The sequence below is a fragment of the Hemitrygon akajei genome, chromosome 17, assembly GCF_048418815.1.
Source record: "Hemitrygon akajei chromosome 17, sHemAka1.3, whole genome shotgun sequence".
Classification (NCBI taxonomy): Eukaryota; Metazoa; Chordata; class Chondrichthyes; order Myliobatiformes; family Dasyatidae; genus Hemitrygon; species Hemitrygon akajei.
Genome location: NC_133140.1, coordinates 44603557 through 44619481, shown reverse-complemented (window position 1 = coordinate 44619481; position 15925 = coordinate 44603557). Strand labels below are relative to the sequence as shown.

Sequence of the window (15925 nt, the reverse complement as noted above, 5' to 3'; positions counted from 1 at the left end):
TTATATTTAGAGAAGGAATGTATGTTAAGAGATCATTTTTAATTGCAAGCTGCCAGCTTTCAACAACCATTTTACATCAAAAAGCGTGCTGGGTTTTTACTGGAAGCACTGTACTTTTCTCCCCCTAGAAACCGGTTACTGTGGCTGCATGACACCTGGTTGCACTTAAAGTTTCACTTCTGTTCCCATTGACAGTAAGCAGAGATTTCATCATTTTACACCTGGCGCTAACCATTGACATATGTTTCTTCCCACCCTCCCCCAGTGTCAGAGGTAGGGATCTGTTGCCGACGCTTGGAAAAGTTGGCGTGAACCACAGGTTAAGGTGGCCAGGAATGGTATCAACGCCACCCTCGTACCTCCTCTGAGTAGGGGATACAACAACATGAATTGCAAACTAATCCCATCCTCCAATGGTCATGGGCTCAGTATAATGCAAATCTTCATTACTAAGAGAGGCCAATGAAGACCATTCCCCAGAGACACCAACCACTACTATGCAATCACACTTTTGAAGGGATCAGGAAACATCATGAATCTGTATTTTTTTAAAAGGAAAGAATCACCTGCAGCAGATGAATATAACAGGCACTACACTCTAGTGGTGACCTGTGCATTCAGCACTTTCAGTCCAAAGGGTTTGCTGAGGCATTTTCTTTGGTAAGCAGGAAGCAACACATTTATACAAAAGACCGAAGAATCTGTCATGGGAAAAAGTAAAAGTTTAAAATAACCTTTAGTGATTCAATGAAGGATAAAGTCAGGACAGTCTTTAAATTCAATGTATGTTGTCGTAAGTATTGGGACGTTCCAGGAAGACTGTTTTACTTGTTTAAAATATGTATAGAAGTCCTATTTGAATATTTTGCTATCATTGAATTGCTTCTGAACCTTTCAACTACACTGATCTCATATCCAGTGATTTCATTAAATTTGGTTTCATTTACAAGTAAGAGACCTTATACACGGCAAAGGGATGGTTATGGATTCGAACACACAGCAATCCTATTGTTAAGCGAAATGGATAAAAAATAGCAAGTTTTAATATACTTTTACAGGCATATTGAATTGCATAGGCCTTAAAACAGAATTAGTGGGAAGAAAAAATAGTATTTTCCATGACATTAAAAAAATGTCACTTTTGGTGGCAAATACTCAAAGCCATTGGCTATTTATTGTTGACTCTAAGGACAATAGTTTCTATATTCCAGCATGAAGTTATGGCCAGTTGTAAATTACATTTGTTATTTATTACATTACCAACTGGAAATTGTTTAGATTGTTTAAATCATTAGATTTTATTGGGGTGGAAATTTATCTTTGGTTACCTGCACTAAACATGAATATGCTGTACTGGCTACACATTGCATTGCACTTCAAAGTTCAGCCCCATTAATTTAACTGATCTGAGTTCAGAGGTGGATTACAAAGAAGGTTTCCTACTAAATATGCACATTTAGAACGAGTTACTGAGGGTAAGCAGACACAGGCTCAGACTCTATGTAAAACCTCCCAAACACTTGCAATGTGTATCGTCCGAAGAGCAACATGAATGGCGATGGTGTCTTGTTTGAAGAATGTGCTAACACTACAATATATGGACCTGATCACAATATGAACATTACAGAGAGGGATGCACTGCTGTAATGTTTTTTTTTATACTTCTTATGAATAAAATTAAGGAGCATCAATTGTCGGTACCAGAGTCAAGATTCAAAATAGAAATGTATTTATCATGTGCACTTCGAAACATGCAATGAAATGTGTTGCTTGCGATAACAACCAAGACACCCGAGGATGAGCCAGGGGCAGCCCACAAAGTGTCACCACACATTCTGGTGCCAACATAACATGCCCACTAAAGCATACAATTAATGCTAGAGACCAAATATAGAGCTACAGAAATAGTATCTAAAAGCAGCTAATTTTCTTTCCGCAGGTAGAATGTTGAGTAACTCCATCAACTTGTGTATTTAATCTACTGTCAAAATAGGTACAACTAAACTGGCACAGTTCATGCTGGAGCAGCAGGTTAAATCGCTGTATTTGAATAACTCACAAAAAGAAGCTTGTAGGAATTAGGTTCTTCAGGAAAAGGAGTAATAGGCCTCTGATTACTAGAGTACTATCTGTTGTGACTGTGATTGAAGTCACCAGAGAGACATTAAAACTGGTGATATGGAAGTTTTTATTCATCACAGCAAACAGGGATTCTCATGGAACACACATAAAATGCTGGAGGAACTCAGCAGGCCAGGCAGCATCTGTGGAAAAGAGTACTGTCGTCTCTTTGGGCCGAGACTCTTCAACAGGACTGGAGAATAAAAGACGGGAAGTAGATTTAAAAGACGGGGGAGGGGAGGGAGAAACATAAGGCAATAGGTGAAACCAGGAGGAGGGAGGGGTGAAGTAAAAATCTGGGAAGTTGATTGGTGGAAGAGATACAGGGCTGGAAAAGGCAGAATCTAACAGAAGAGGACAGAAGGCCATGGAAGAGAGGGAAAGGGGGAGGAGCACCAGAGAGAGGCGATAGGCAGGCAATGAGATAAGGTGAGAGAGGGAAAAGGGGATGCAGAACAAATTCTCATGGAGACACTCTCAATAGAAGCTCACAAACCCAAATGTACATCAGAGTTTTAAACCCTTAAGATCAAAGGTGACAGTAACTGATTCAATACAATTTCAATAGTTATAATAACATTGTTTACTTCAATACTTGGGTTGACAAATGGTTCCTTTGAGGTACATATTTACAGTGGAATGACATTGTTTGGACCTCTTAAGGTCCAAACGTTTTGGGGGAAACTAATTAACACAACTATTCTAAAACTTCGGACGACAGAAAGCTAGACACCCAAAATTAATGTCGTCAGGACTGTCTCTGAGTACACAAAAATTGTAACTATACATAACCTATTGATTGCCAATACCTGTGACCATGTTTAATATGCTAAGTGACAACATCCCATCTGGTCAGCCAATGGTGCACTCAAGTAACAATGGTGCAAATAATTTAGCCATGTTGCTTGATTTGATGCAGACACATTGTTCTAACATTTGTCTGTTGCATATTCAATCTCTAAATCTGTAGGCCAATTTAATTTCATTTTACTGTTTGGAATTTACACTAAAAACTGAAGGCTAATTGCAAGCGTGCTGAATCTATTTACATTTACAGTATGAACTGAAGACTTGTTCTTGATTGAATTAATAGCTGTTATATCCATTTAACTCCAGATTATTCCCTAGCAATAGCCTCCCAAATATTTACCAACACATCCTTACAGCCAGTTGATAGCAGATACAGGAAATATAATCAATAAGTTTGCAAATTCCAAATCTTCAGAGGCACGTGAGACCATAAGTCCATAAGATGCAGGAACAGAATCAGGCCATTTGGCTCATCGTGCCTGATCTACCATTTCATCATGGCTGAATTATTATCCCTCTCAACCACATTCTCCTGCCTTCTCCACAAAACCTTTGACTTCCTGACCAATCAAGAAACTATCAACCTTTCCTTTATATAAGCTCAATGACTGTGCCTCCACAGCTATCTCTGGCAATGAGCTCCACAGGTTCATCACCCTCTGGCTAAAGAAATTCCTTCTCATCTCTGTTCCAAATCAACATCCCTCTATTCTGAGGCTGTGCCCTCTGGTCCTAGACTCACCCACTATAGGAACCATCCTCTCCACATCCAGTCTGTCTGAGCCTTTCAGTATTTGATGGGATTCTATAGGTCATTCTTCTGAACCCCAGAGAATACAGGCCTAGAGCCATGAATTGCTCCTCACACATTAATGGTTTCAATCATTCTCATGCTCCTCCTCTGGATCGTATTCAATGCCAGCACCTTTTGTTAGATAAAGGGCCCAAAACTGCTCACAGAACTCCAACTGTGGTTTGACCAGTGCCTTATAAAGCCTCAGCATTACATTCTTGCTCTTATATACTAGTTCCCTCAAAATTGATGCTAACATTGCATTTGCCTTCCTAACCACCAATTCAATCTGTAAGCTAACCTTGAGAGAATCCTGCACAAGGACTCCCAAGTCCCTTTGCATGTCATATTTCTGAATTTTCTCTCCATTTAGAAAGTAATCTACATCTTTATTTCTTCTACCAAAGTGCATGACTATACCTCCCCGCACTATATTCCATCTGCCACTTCTCTGCCCTTTCTCCCTGTCAAAGTCCTTCTGCAGACTCCCTGCTTCCTCAACACAACCTACCTCTCTGCCTTCTGTGTAGCATCTGCTAACTTGGCCACAGAGCCATCAATTCCCTCATCCAAAGCGTTGACATATAATATGAAATGAAGGGGTTCCAATACTGACTCCAACAGAGCATCACTGGTCACCAGCAGCCAACCAGCATAGGCCTTCTTTATTCCCACTCTTTGCTGCCTGCCTGTCAGCCAAACTCCTTTCAATGCTTGCATCTTTCCTGTAATACCATGAGCCTTTACCTTTTTAAGCAGACTCATGTGTGGCACCTTGTCAAAGGCCTTCTGAAAATCCAGGTAAACAACATCCACAGGCTCACTTTCATCTATCCTGCCTGATATTTCCTCAATTAATTCCAATAGATTTGTAAGGTAAGATTTTCTCTTAAGGAAACCATGCTGGTTTTGGTCAACATTATCATGTGCCTCTAAGTACCCTGAAACCTCATCCTTAATAATGGACTTCAACATCTTGCCAGCCACTGAAGTCAGACTAACTGGCCTATAATTTCCTGTCTTCTGCCTCCTCCTTTCTTAAAGAGTGGAGTGACATTTGTCATTTTCCAGTCCTCCAGGACCATTCCAGGATCTCATAATTTTTGAAAGATCATTATTAATGCCTCCAGAATTTCTTCAGCTACTTCTTTCAGAACCCTGGGGTGTAGTCCATATGGTCCAGTTGACTTACCTACCTTCAGACCCTTTAACTTCCCAAGCACCTTCTCCTTATATACCATATCCTCGTTATATGCGTATTCAGACTATGCGGCTTCACAGTTATGCAAGGAACCTATTTCTACCAATGTCTCCTTACATGCGTCCAAAACTCACAGTTATGCGAGGAGCGCTGCTTTCCCGCCAGTACAAGTCACGTGTGCACGCCTCACAGTCTCACTCCCGCCAATCTCGCATTGGTTTTGGCAAGATGTGGATGTGTGATCTTGCGCTCTTAAACGTTTGTTGGTTTTACCTACGGTGCAGTGATTTTGTGCTTGAAATATTTAACTCTGCCTCCTAAGTGTCCGATGTCAAGTCCTGGACCATCAGCCGAATGGCAGAGAACCGCTTTAACACTTGAAAAACAGCTGGAAACTATAAACAGCGTGGCATCAGGTGAAGGTAACACAGCTCTGAGACGCTACTGCCGGGAACAGAATCTTTCCTTTAAAGTTCTTTTGTTAGTTGACAATGCAACAGCCCATCCTAAACATTTGGACAGCATTCATCCTAACGTAACAGTGTGTTCCTGCCGCCTAAAACAACATCGCTGATTCAATCACTCGACCAAGGTGTGATCCACATTCAAGGCATTTTTTTAATGGTGAACTATCTCTCAGATGCTGCAAGCAATGGATGATTTTGAAAATCCCGGGAGTTTACCAACGGTGAGGGAATGGTGGAAGTCAGAACATTTGGTACAAATGGCGATGGACATGGACCCAAGTAAAGAACGGAGTCAGCATTTCAGTCGTTCCCTGCCATCAACCCTTCTTCCGTACAAGCAAGTTTATGCTGAAAAACAAAATGCTGCCAAGCAAACAACCTTCATCACTATCTTCAAACCTGTGCCGACAGTTCTAAGAGTTCTGTGAGTCTTCCTTCACCCCTTGCTGTGCTTGATATGATTCTGACAACCACAACCATCCATGCACCTTATCCATGTAAAGCTGCCCGACACCACAACAACCACTCATCTCCCGGAGCAAACACACCTGCCACTGTTGGTGAGTACTGTACACCCTAGTATGTTAACTTTCTATAATTTATTACATTGAATATTACCTTAAATTGATGAAATATAATACGAATGTGCCTTGTGGTACTGCTTTTGTGTCGTATTGGTATGAAAATGTGAATAAATTACAGATAAAACATATTTAGGAAGCCCTCTGGAACGCATCCCTATTTTCTCCATTTAAACAATTATTCACATTATGCGATTTCACATTATGCATTGACTACGAGGAACGTATCCCCCGCATATAACGAGGATAGGGTGTAATAACAATTACACTTACTTCTGTCTCCTGACAGGCTCGAACTTCCAACATACTGCTATGATCTTCCACAGTGAAGAATGATGCAAAAAACGTATTAATTTCGTCTGCCATTTTTTGTCCCCCATTTCAACCTCTCTGTCATCATTTTCTGGTGGTCCCATATCCTCTCTCACCTTTCTTTTACTCTTGATATTTCTGAAAAACTCTTTGAATCTTCTTTTATATTATTGTCTCCCTTATCTTTATATTTCATCTTTTCTCTCCTAATGATGTTTTTAGTTGCCTTCTGCAGGTTTTGAAAAGCTTTCCAATCCTCTAACTCTCCACTAATTTTTCTGATATTATATGTCCTCTCTTTTACTTTTATGCTGTCTTTCACTTCCCTTGTCAGCCATGGTTGCCTCACCGTACCTTTACAATACTTCTCTGGGACGTACCTGCCCTGCACCTTCCGAATTGCCCCCACAAACTCTAGCCATTGCTCTTCTGCTGTCATCTCTGCTAGTGTCTCTTTGCAATTAACTTCGGCCAGTTCCTCTCTCATGCCTCAGTAATTCCCTCTACTCCACTATAATACTGATACATCTGACTTTATCTTCTCCCTCTTAAACTACGGGGTGAGCAGAAACTGGATACAGAGTGGATATTGTTAAATCATTATAAGGAAATGGACAAAAGGGTGAGAGGAAGAAAGAGAGGAGGATGTATTTATGAAAAAAAACATTTCATGCTGCAAGCTGCCTTGCTAAGGAACACTTAGATATCAGCATCAGTGGATTCACACCATCAAGCAAATTAAATATGATTCTTGTTGCAAAAAAAAACATTTCGCAAGGGAAATGTTGAGACAGATCTTTTTAAACAAGGCGATCTTGAATTTTCAGTGACTTTACAAAACAGTTCTCAACAGTAATTTTACTGAAATATAAACTATCAATATCTAACACTTTTCTATTTAAGGTAAATATAGGCATTATCAATCTTATTAGCCTAAATTGTATCTTGTAACCTGTACTAAATTCCATATGGAATTAATTCACCCTCCAGTGGTACAATTTTGCCTTTTTAATATCTGATGTTTATCAGAACAAAAATCCATCTCTGTCTAAATATAACATTGAGGAAACTGACTAATTATAACTATATTCCATTTTTGAATGTAACAATAGACATGATTAAGAAATATATATTTTGATTTTTAGTAATAATCTCTTCTGAAGTTTAAATTACCACAGCTGTTTAATTCTCCATCTTCTCCAAACACAATTCAAATACTTTGTTGACAGTTATAGGGATTATGGAGCTTATGGTACATCCCGTCTGTCACAAAAAAAATATTTATAACAACTGTCATGTCACAAGATTCCACTTACATTTGAATACAATTACCAAAGCCAGTGAAATAGTGATATAGATAATTCTGTCAAGACCACGCAGTTAAAGGTGAAACCATAAGTCTTAAGCATTTTTCTTGCAATTCATTTCAAATACAATACATCTTTAGAATTTTGACAGAATTAAATACTTTACTGACAGAATTTCTTCTAACTTGTGGTATTAATGCCAGCACATAATTAGTTATTTTCCTGGTACTGCTGCAAAGGAACCGATGTGCGATGGCTCAATATAAGCACTGCTCTAGTATAAGGCATTTGGCAAATAGCTTTTCATTCTGTACAGTATAAAAGGCAAAGATTCTGTTTTCAGTTTTAACTACAGAATATCCTTTCAAGATGATTGGCATGCATTGTGTTTTTCAGCACTTTGATGGATACAAGTATGACATTAAACACCTGATGGAAGTTATGAAATGGATTTTAACACAAAACATTGAGCTCCAACAATGTGTGTGTGTTTATTCAAGAGCTCATTGCAGAACACTTCTTCTTTAGAACTTCCTGCAAAACATGGTTGCAACCCAGAGAGTAATAGGTTACATTATGTACCCTTAAAGATATGACAGAGATATAATAAATATCGAGGTAGTATATTGCATGGTAACATATGCGTACTTTGATAATAAATTTACTTAGAATTTTGAGCTTTTGAACTTTGGACACAAACTGTGGTTCACAACCATTATTGTATATATATTACATTGCTTTCCCCCTTTCCAAAGAATAATCTGAAATAAAATAGGATAAACAGAGATAAACCAGCTTTTGCTCTCTGTGACTTTTCCAGTAATCAGGTTAGTTGTTTAAAGATTCAGGAATATTGTTGAATTATCATTTCCTCTGTCTTCCCATCTTAACTCATGTGGACTTTGTTGTGACTGATTAATTAAAATCACTGGAGAGATGCTGAAGCTGGTGACATCGAAGTCTTTATTCATCACAATAAGCAGGCATCATTCTGGAGACTCTCTCAGTAAAGGCTCACAAACCCGAAATACATCACATTTTTATACCATTAAGATCAAAGGAAACAGTAGCTGATACAATACAATTTCAATAGTTACAATGACACCATTTACTTCAATACTTTGGGTTGACAAAGCTTCCTTTGAATTGCATATCTACAGTGAAAGACAACATTGAATGTTCAAATACCTTGTCTGGAACACTTCCCTGAACTTAACTTACATTTAGAATTGTGCAAATTCCTTAAACCCATAGATAATGCAGGACAATTAGCACAGCCGCATTGTCTTAACGTTTAGCTGATGCATATCGTTTTGCAAACCGTATCTCTTAGTCTGTGGGCCAGTTTAACTTCAAGTCACTGCTTGCAATTTACAATAAAGACTGACGGCTGGTTCTTGCTTGAATTAATATCTGCTATAATCAGAATCAGGCTCAGGTTTATCATCAGCGGCATGTGTCGTTGAACTTGTTAACTTAGCACATTCCCATAACACCAGAACACTCCTTAAGAGAATTCTCTGGAGTAATTGTTGGATTCACTTCAGAGACATCTTCTATCTTCTGTTGTCCTCTCAGCTATATTTGCTAAGATTAGGCGGAGTTAACAGAATTTCTCTTCAACTTTCTTAAGATAATTCCTAGACCTGTACAATTCCATTTTTTCCCCTAAAGTTTTATTTCCTGATCTCCAGTCTACCAGGTTTCTGTACATGAGCATTGTCATTTCCGTACTGAACATCTATCTACTTGTTTCAGTTTACACTGAGATGCTTTCTTGATTTTAGTTGCCTCTCCTAAGATGGGTTAGAAGAAACAGTGATCAACATTTCAGCAGGAGTAAATTCAGGTAAGAGCTTGGTATTGAATGAATGAACTCTTAGGAGTTCAGGGTCAATGGTTAGGGTGATGTTTGATTGACCCTCCAAAACCAGCAAAGCTTCGACAATACTTCCTTTACCACAGAAATTGTTTCCTCATTTGAAGCTTGACATAATGTATATCTGCAGATTCCGCATTTCTATATCTTATATTGTCTCTGTTCAGCACAGAATTCTTCAAAGCTTAAAGTAAATTTATTATCAAAGTACGTATATATCACCACCAAATAATACCCCGAGATTCATTTTCTTGTAGGCATTCACGATAGAACAAAATGCAATAGTATAAATGAAAGACTACACACAAAGAGACTATAATCTTCCTTTCTATAAAATTCTATAATCTTCCTTTCAGTTTTGTCCTCAACTAAAATAGCCAGATTGGTGGACAATTCATAGATCTTCCATGAATATATCACACAGATCTGTTTATGTATCTGTCCAGATACAACTTAACATTCTAGCTTCAAAAATCGGTTTTTATTTTCTACTGTTGTGATGGGAAGATATCTTTTATCAATATTTTATTTTCTATATTGCTGGTAGCTTCTCCATAGGGTACTGCCAGTAAAATTTATTGCTATAGGGTTTTCCTTGGATGCTATTCTATTCACTGTCAGAGTTGCATTGTAGGAATGGATTGATCAACTCCTAAAGCTTGATCCTGTCGTCATGGAAAAAACAGATTTCCACCTCCAATTGGCCAAGAGTAGCATAAATTCAGTAAATAGAGTAATTAATGACCTTGCCAGCAAAAAAAAGTGAGGAAATACTCTTGTAAATATAGTAATAAACACTAATGTCTTCTTTTCAACTTTTGTACACTTTTATTCACAGCATATCAATGACACAGCTCAGATGTCTTGATGGAAACATCAGAAACAATAATATTGAAATGCACTAAAATAAATGTTCATTTTTTTGTAGGAATGCTCTCATTACTCTCTTGAGATGGTCACAATCTTCAGGAAGTCAGAAAAACCAAATTTCTGTCAGTGACTCAAGCCCACCCTGTCTGCTGTTTTCTCCACCACAAAGCAAAAGAAATCAGCCGGATAATATGAATTTAAGCTGTTTCCAAATGGCTCTCTGTAAAATATACTGAAACTGTTATGCTTTGTTGTGTGAAATCTGAGTGAAATTTTAATGGTGTAAATACAGCTTAAAATCGCTCCTCTTCCTTCCTGATTTGCAACGTGTGAGAATTGTACTACTGACCTCTTTGCCGCAGCTGGAATTAAGGATCCTACAGAGCTGCAGCAAGCACTGGAAAAGGCAAAGGCACTTTTTTTTGGACTCATTCACAGGACATGGGTATCATTGGTACTATTGTCACATCATCTGTCTCCACGAACCAACCACAGAGGTGGACCTGAGGCCACATGTACATTAAGCCAGGCATATTTTCTTCACTGAGAGATGCTAGTGAATGAAATGAGTTTTAAAACAACATTAGAACTGGAATTGGAATTGATTTATTATTGTCACATGTACTGGCATTCAGTGTAAAGCTTGTCTTACATACTGTTCATACAGATCAAATCATTACACAGTGCACTGAGGTAGAACAAGGTAAAGCAATGACAAAATGCAGGAAAAAAAGTGTAACAGCTGCAGAGAAAATGCAATGCAGGTAAACAATAAAATGCAAAATCATAATGAGATAGATTGTGAGGTCAACAGTCTACCCTACTGCACTAGGGAATGATTCAAGAGTCCTATAACAGCAGGTTTGAAGCTCTCTTTGAGTCTGTTCTTGAGAGAATATCTGGGGTTGGTAGGGTCTTTGATTATATTGGCTCCTATACTGAGGCAATGAGAAGTATAGACTGAGTCCAAGGGAGAGAGGACTGTTTTTTGTTCACAAGCCATGTTCACAATTCTGTGTAGTTATTCCATTGTTACCATTAAGATATAATGCTATAAAATTCAAGAATTAGTAAATTTAAATTCCGCAATCTCTAAATCAAAGTTTCTGGCCTTTCTATTTACTCGGCCCAGTGGCTTTCTAACTTTATTACTGTACTGCTGTTGCAGAATCTACAAGTGCCTAGAAATTGGTTAGTATATGCAATGATCTGTGTTAGCGTAAGTTGAATGAACATTTTTGCTGAGGGCACAGCTCTGAGAAAGCCCAAGATGCATGACCATGATGTTTATGTTGTTTGGCAAACAAATAGTCCTGTCTTGTAACTTCACTAATTTGGTTTGTCATTCCGATTTGTCAATGGAGTAACTGTTGCTGGCATGCCCCTCCTGCTCTCTTCATTGATTGTTGATGATGGTCAAGTGGTGGGTCTGCCATGTCATGAGTTTGCAGACTGAAGTTGATTACAGACCTGCTGCCGCTGAGGGTCCCCAGTGCTTCATTGATGACCGCTCCTGAGCTGCTAGAACTGTTTGCAGTTTGCCATAATTATCATGGAGACAGTGCCGCATGACATGAGGAAATTTATATTTTCCTTGTCAAAATGGAGTATCTGCTCCACAAGGTCTATGTTTCTTAGGCACCCTATCCACTACCATTCACTCACATCACCAACACATAGTTGTAGGAGTTTGTATGATCTACAGGATGCACTGCAGCAACATACCAAGGTATATAGACAGCACTTTACAAGTCCATTACCTCTATCTGCTGGAAGGACAAGGATAGCAAAAACTTGGAAACACCATCATCTGGAAGTTCCCCTCCAAGTTGCAAAATATCCTGACTTGGAAATATATTGCCATTCCTTCACTTTCACTGGGTCAAAATCATGGAACTATCTTCAATGTGGGTACATGCACAGCTCAGGGACTGTAATAATGCACCACCATCTTCTCAAAGGCAACAAGGAATGGATAATTAAACATTGGTTCAGTCTGTGAAGTCCATATCCCTTCAATAAATATATATTGGAAAAAAAAGAATAAAATACTGAACCCCACTTCACTTTAATGCATTTTACTTGACAGCCAGATTACATTTCTTTCTCTTTGAGGTCAGCAGAATTGTTATAAAACATAGAACAGGCCCTTGGCTCACAATGTTGTGCCAAACCAATTAAATTAGTAATCAAATGGTTAGCTAATCTCCTCTGTCTACATAATCCTTCCGTTTTCCTCACATTCATCTGTCTATCAAAATAACTCTTAGGCTACATCCACACTAGACTGGATAATTTTGAAAACGCCGGTTTTGCATAAAAACGATAGGCGTCCACACTATGCGTTTTTGAAAATATCTCTGTCCACACTGAAATGGAGATTTCAGCGAATCTCCTCCTACTGTGCATGCGCAGGACACTTCTACCGAAAACAAGCGACATGTTTGGTGTTCAATCTCGCCGTAAAAGTGCGTGTTTGTGTAGTTACTGACTAGAAAATCTTAAAACGACAGACAGCTGTTGGCTCTCACGCAGGAGAACTTAAAACTAAAAAAAAACAAATACTGGAGCGTACGGTGGCAACTGACAGGGAGTTCATGGACAGATGGACCCGGCTGACGACGAACATTGAAAAACTGACTAACTCTGTTGCATTAATTAAGCACTTTGTTAAATGTATAAAACATGTCTGCATCAGTATTATCTTGTATTTCCATAAAATGTTACATTAGGCTGTTACATATCTATTGTCAGAGAAGTACTTGCATAAATAGGTAAACCACCTTCATATGAGCAAAGACAGAAAACAGGGCAAAGTGAGTACAGTATACTTATTTATTCAGTAAGTTATGGGTCAAAGAATTTGGTGAGTACATTTCTAATTCTTCTGGCTTCAGTCTCGTTGCTGTCTGTTCTGAAATTGTTAGGTTGCGTTCAAGAAAATAATGAAATAGTGCGCTGCCATCTGATAGCGTTTTTAAAAGTCTCCGGTTACCCCGTCCACACTGATCTGCCCGAACAGCGTTTTCAAAAATACCCACCCTGGAAAGTGTTTCTGAAAAGCTCTGGTTTCGGGGGACGAAAATGTCGTTTTAGTGTGGACAGAGCATAAAAACGAAGAGAAAAAGCTTCAGTTACGGATTTATCTGACGTAGCGTGGATGTAGCTTTAAAAGTCCCTGAAGTTTCTGTCTCTACCACCACCCCAGGCTATGCATTCCAGACATCCACCATCCTCTGTGCTAACAAATCTCCCCCTGATATCTCCTTGGAAATTACCCTCTCTCACCTTAAATGCATGCCCTCTGGTATTAAACATTTCAACCCTTGGAAGAACATACTCCCTGTCTACTCTGTCTATGCCTTTCATAATCTTATAAACCTCCATCAGATCTCCCCTCAATCTCTTCTGCTACAGAGAAAACAGCTCAAGTTTGTACAGCCTCTTGTTATAACACATGTCCTTTAATCCAGACAATATCCTGATAAGCCTCTTTTCCAGTCTCTCCAAAGCCTTGACATCTTTCGTATAGTGGGGTGATCAGAACTGTACGGAGTACTCCAGATGTGGCCTAACTTGAGTTTTATGAAACTTTATCTTTGATGGAAATTTCTGGGCCATTACACCATTCAACAAAAATCTTACAAGGAAGTCACAATAATGAAACGTGCTTAGGGAAATTAATTATAACATATATTTATCTCCCCATTTCACATTTAGACTAAGGTGCAGTGTAAGAAATTCTTCAGTTATCACATGATGACTTTGTGCATACAGAGCTCCATTTAAACTTTGTTTGGGAGACAGAAGTAAAAGGAATAATCAGTTTAAAAGACTGCAGATGCTGCAAACTGTAACACGCCGATCAATCAGCATCTGCGGAGGCACAAGATGTGAGTTGATTCTTGGGTCAAGACACTGCATCAAGACTGAAATCCTATAATGTTGGCAAATCCTTAATGCCTTGTCCTCACTGACATTAAACTATACAATATTAAGCCTCACTGAATAAAGAGCCTTCACGTCCTTTCTAATCCTGTCAGGGAGCAGTAAACCTTGATATTCAGCAAAGATCAGAGGCAGACTGCTGGAATGATCCTGAGTCTATGAAACTGAGAGTGCCTATGACTTTGAACTCTGCAGTGAGAGTAGACCAAGTCCAAGAGCATAGCACCACAGATCTTAGTGATAGTTGGCTTTGAAAACCTACATCAGCATAGACATTCCCCTTTGGAGAAGTTGAAGTTGAACTTGATGTTTATGCGCATTTCCCTGTGGATAGGGTCCAATCCCCTGTGCTTTTCTATGTCTCCTGTGTTAAGGTTCCCAGTCCCCAGTGAGATGCCAAGCCCCAAGCTCCCAGTCAATATGCAGCAATATGCAAACAGAGGTACCCATTACAATATTGCCTTAATGCAAAGACTTTCTGAAAAAATATAGTTGCTCGTTTTAGTACTTTGGGAAACAAATAAGAAATTTCCATCAAGTTTTCAAGATTTTCTTTTCGGGTCCAGTAGTTGCTAGTGTGGCTTTTATATGAAGAGTGCACATTGAACGCAATAGGTTATCCTCCTTGTTTTTAGTGACTGCCAAGTGACAATCACTTTCTGGAGTTGGAAGCTCCAATGTAAACCAGGAAGAGTTGAAGAATGTGTCACTCAACAACTTTCGCCTTCAGAGGTGTGCTGGAGGCTGGGAAGAATCATGAACAAGTGATATGACTGGAACAGCCCATCTAAATGTTATATCCAGAAATTAAAATTGAAATAAAATTATCCACATTGTGAATTTTGCATTGTACAGCACTGAAAAGAACACCATCAAGTAATGCAGTTTATTGGCAGATATCACCAGTGCAGATTATTTGATTTATTTGGTAGATACCCCACTTATATGTAGAATGAATTTGCCATCATATTTCTCCCAAAGTTATAGAAAGGGAGTGTGAGAGACTGGGAGAAAATTCTAGCCTGTGATGCCATTTTTGAAGTAATTGGAAATTGAGCAGCTTTGGAAATGCTAGTGAGATGTCCAGTCTTGATGTTCTAGCCATACCAACAAGATTCAATAATGAACTCTTTGCTGCCTTCAGGAAAATACTTCATAATTCTCCAACATGTTTCACAAGGCACATCAAACAACTGTGCAGCATGTATTCTTCTGCCTTGTTTGATTTTCATCTGTTTACTCCCTATAGAAATTAGTCATTTGCAAAGATCAGATGGCTTACTTCCAGATGCAAAGCTGGTAATTGTTGATGATTACAACTGAATTCTAATTGGATGTGTTATTTCTCTGCTGGCACAATTTTTATGCTATTGTGATAGATAAGTCAGCAGGGCTGACTCATTATAATTTCCTGAAAATAGTTATACATAACCAAAACCACCCCGTCTGCAACCTGGGGAAAAAAAATCAATAAAAACACAAAATGCTGGCAGAACTCAGCAGGCCAGACAGCATCTATGGCAGGAGGTAGTGACAATGTTTTGGGCTGAAACTCTTCATCAGGAGTGAGGTAGAAATGGGAAGTGTGGGGTGATGAAGGGGTTCTGCCCGAAGTGTCGTCACTACCTCCTCCCAT

The 15925-nt window shown here is 38.9% G+C and overlaps 1 long non-coding RNA gene across 1 annotated transcript; it reads left to right on the top strand.

Moving 5' to 3' along the window:
• Positions 1-5258: 5258 nt before the first annotated feature.
• Positions 5259-11478, top strand: LOC140740651 (uncharacterized). The gene is made up of 3 exons (XR_012101894.1): positions 5259-5952; positions 9380-9441; positions 10400-11478. It is a non-coding gene; the product is annotated as an uncharacterized lncRNA (long non-coding RNA).
• Positions 11479-15925: the final 4447 nt, after the last annotated feature.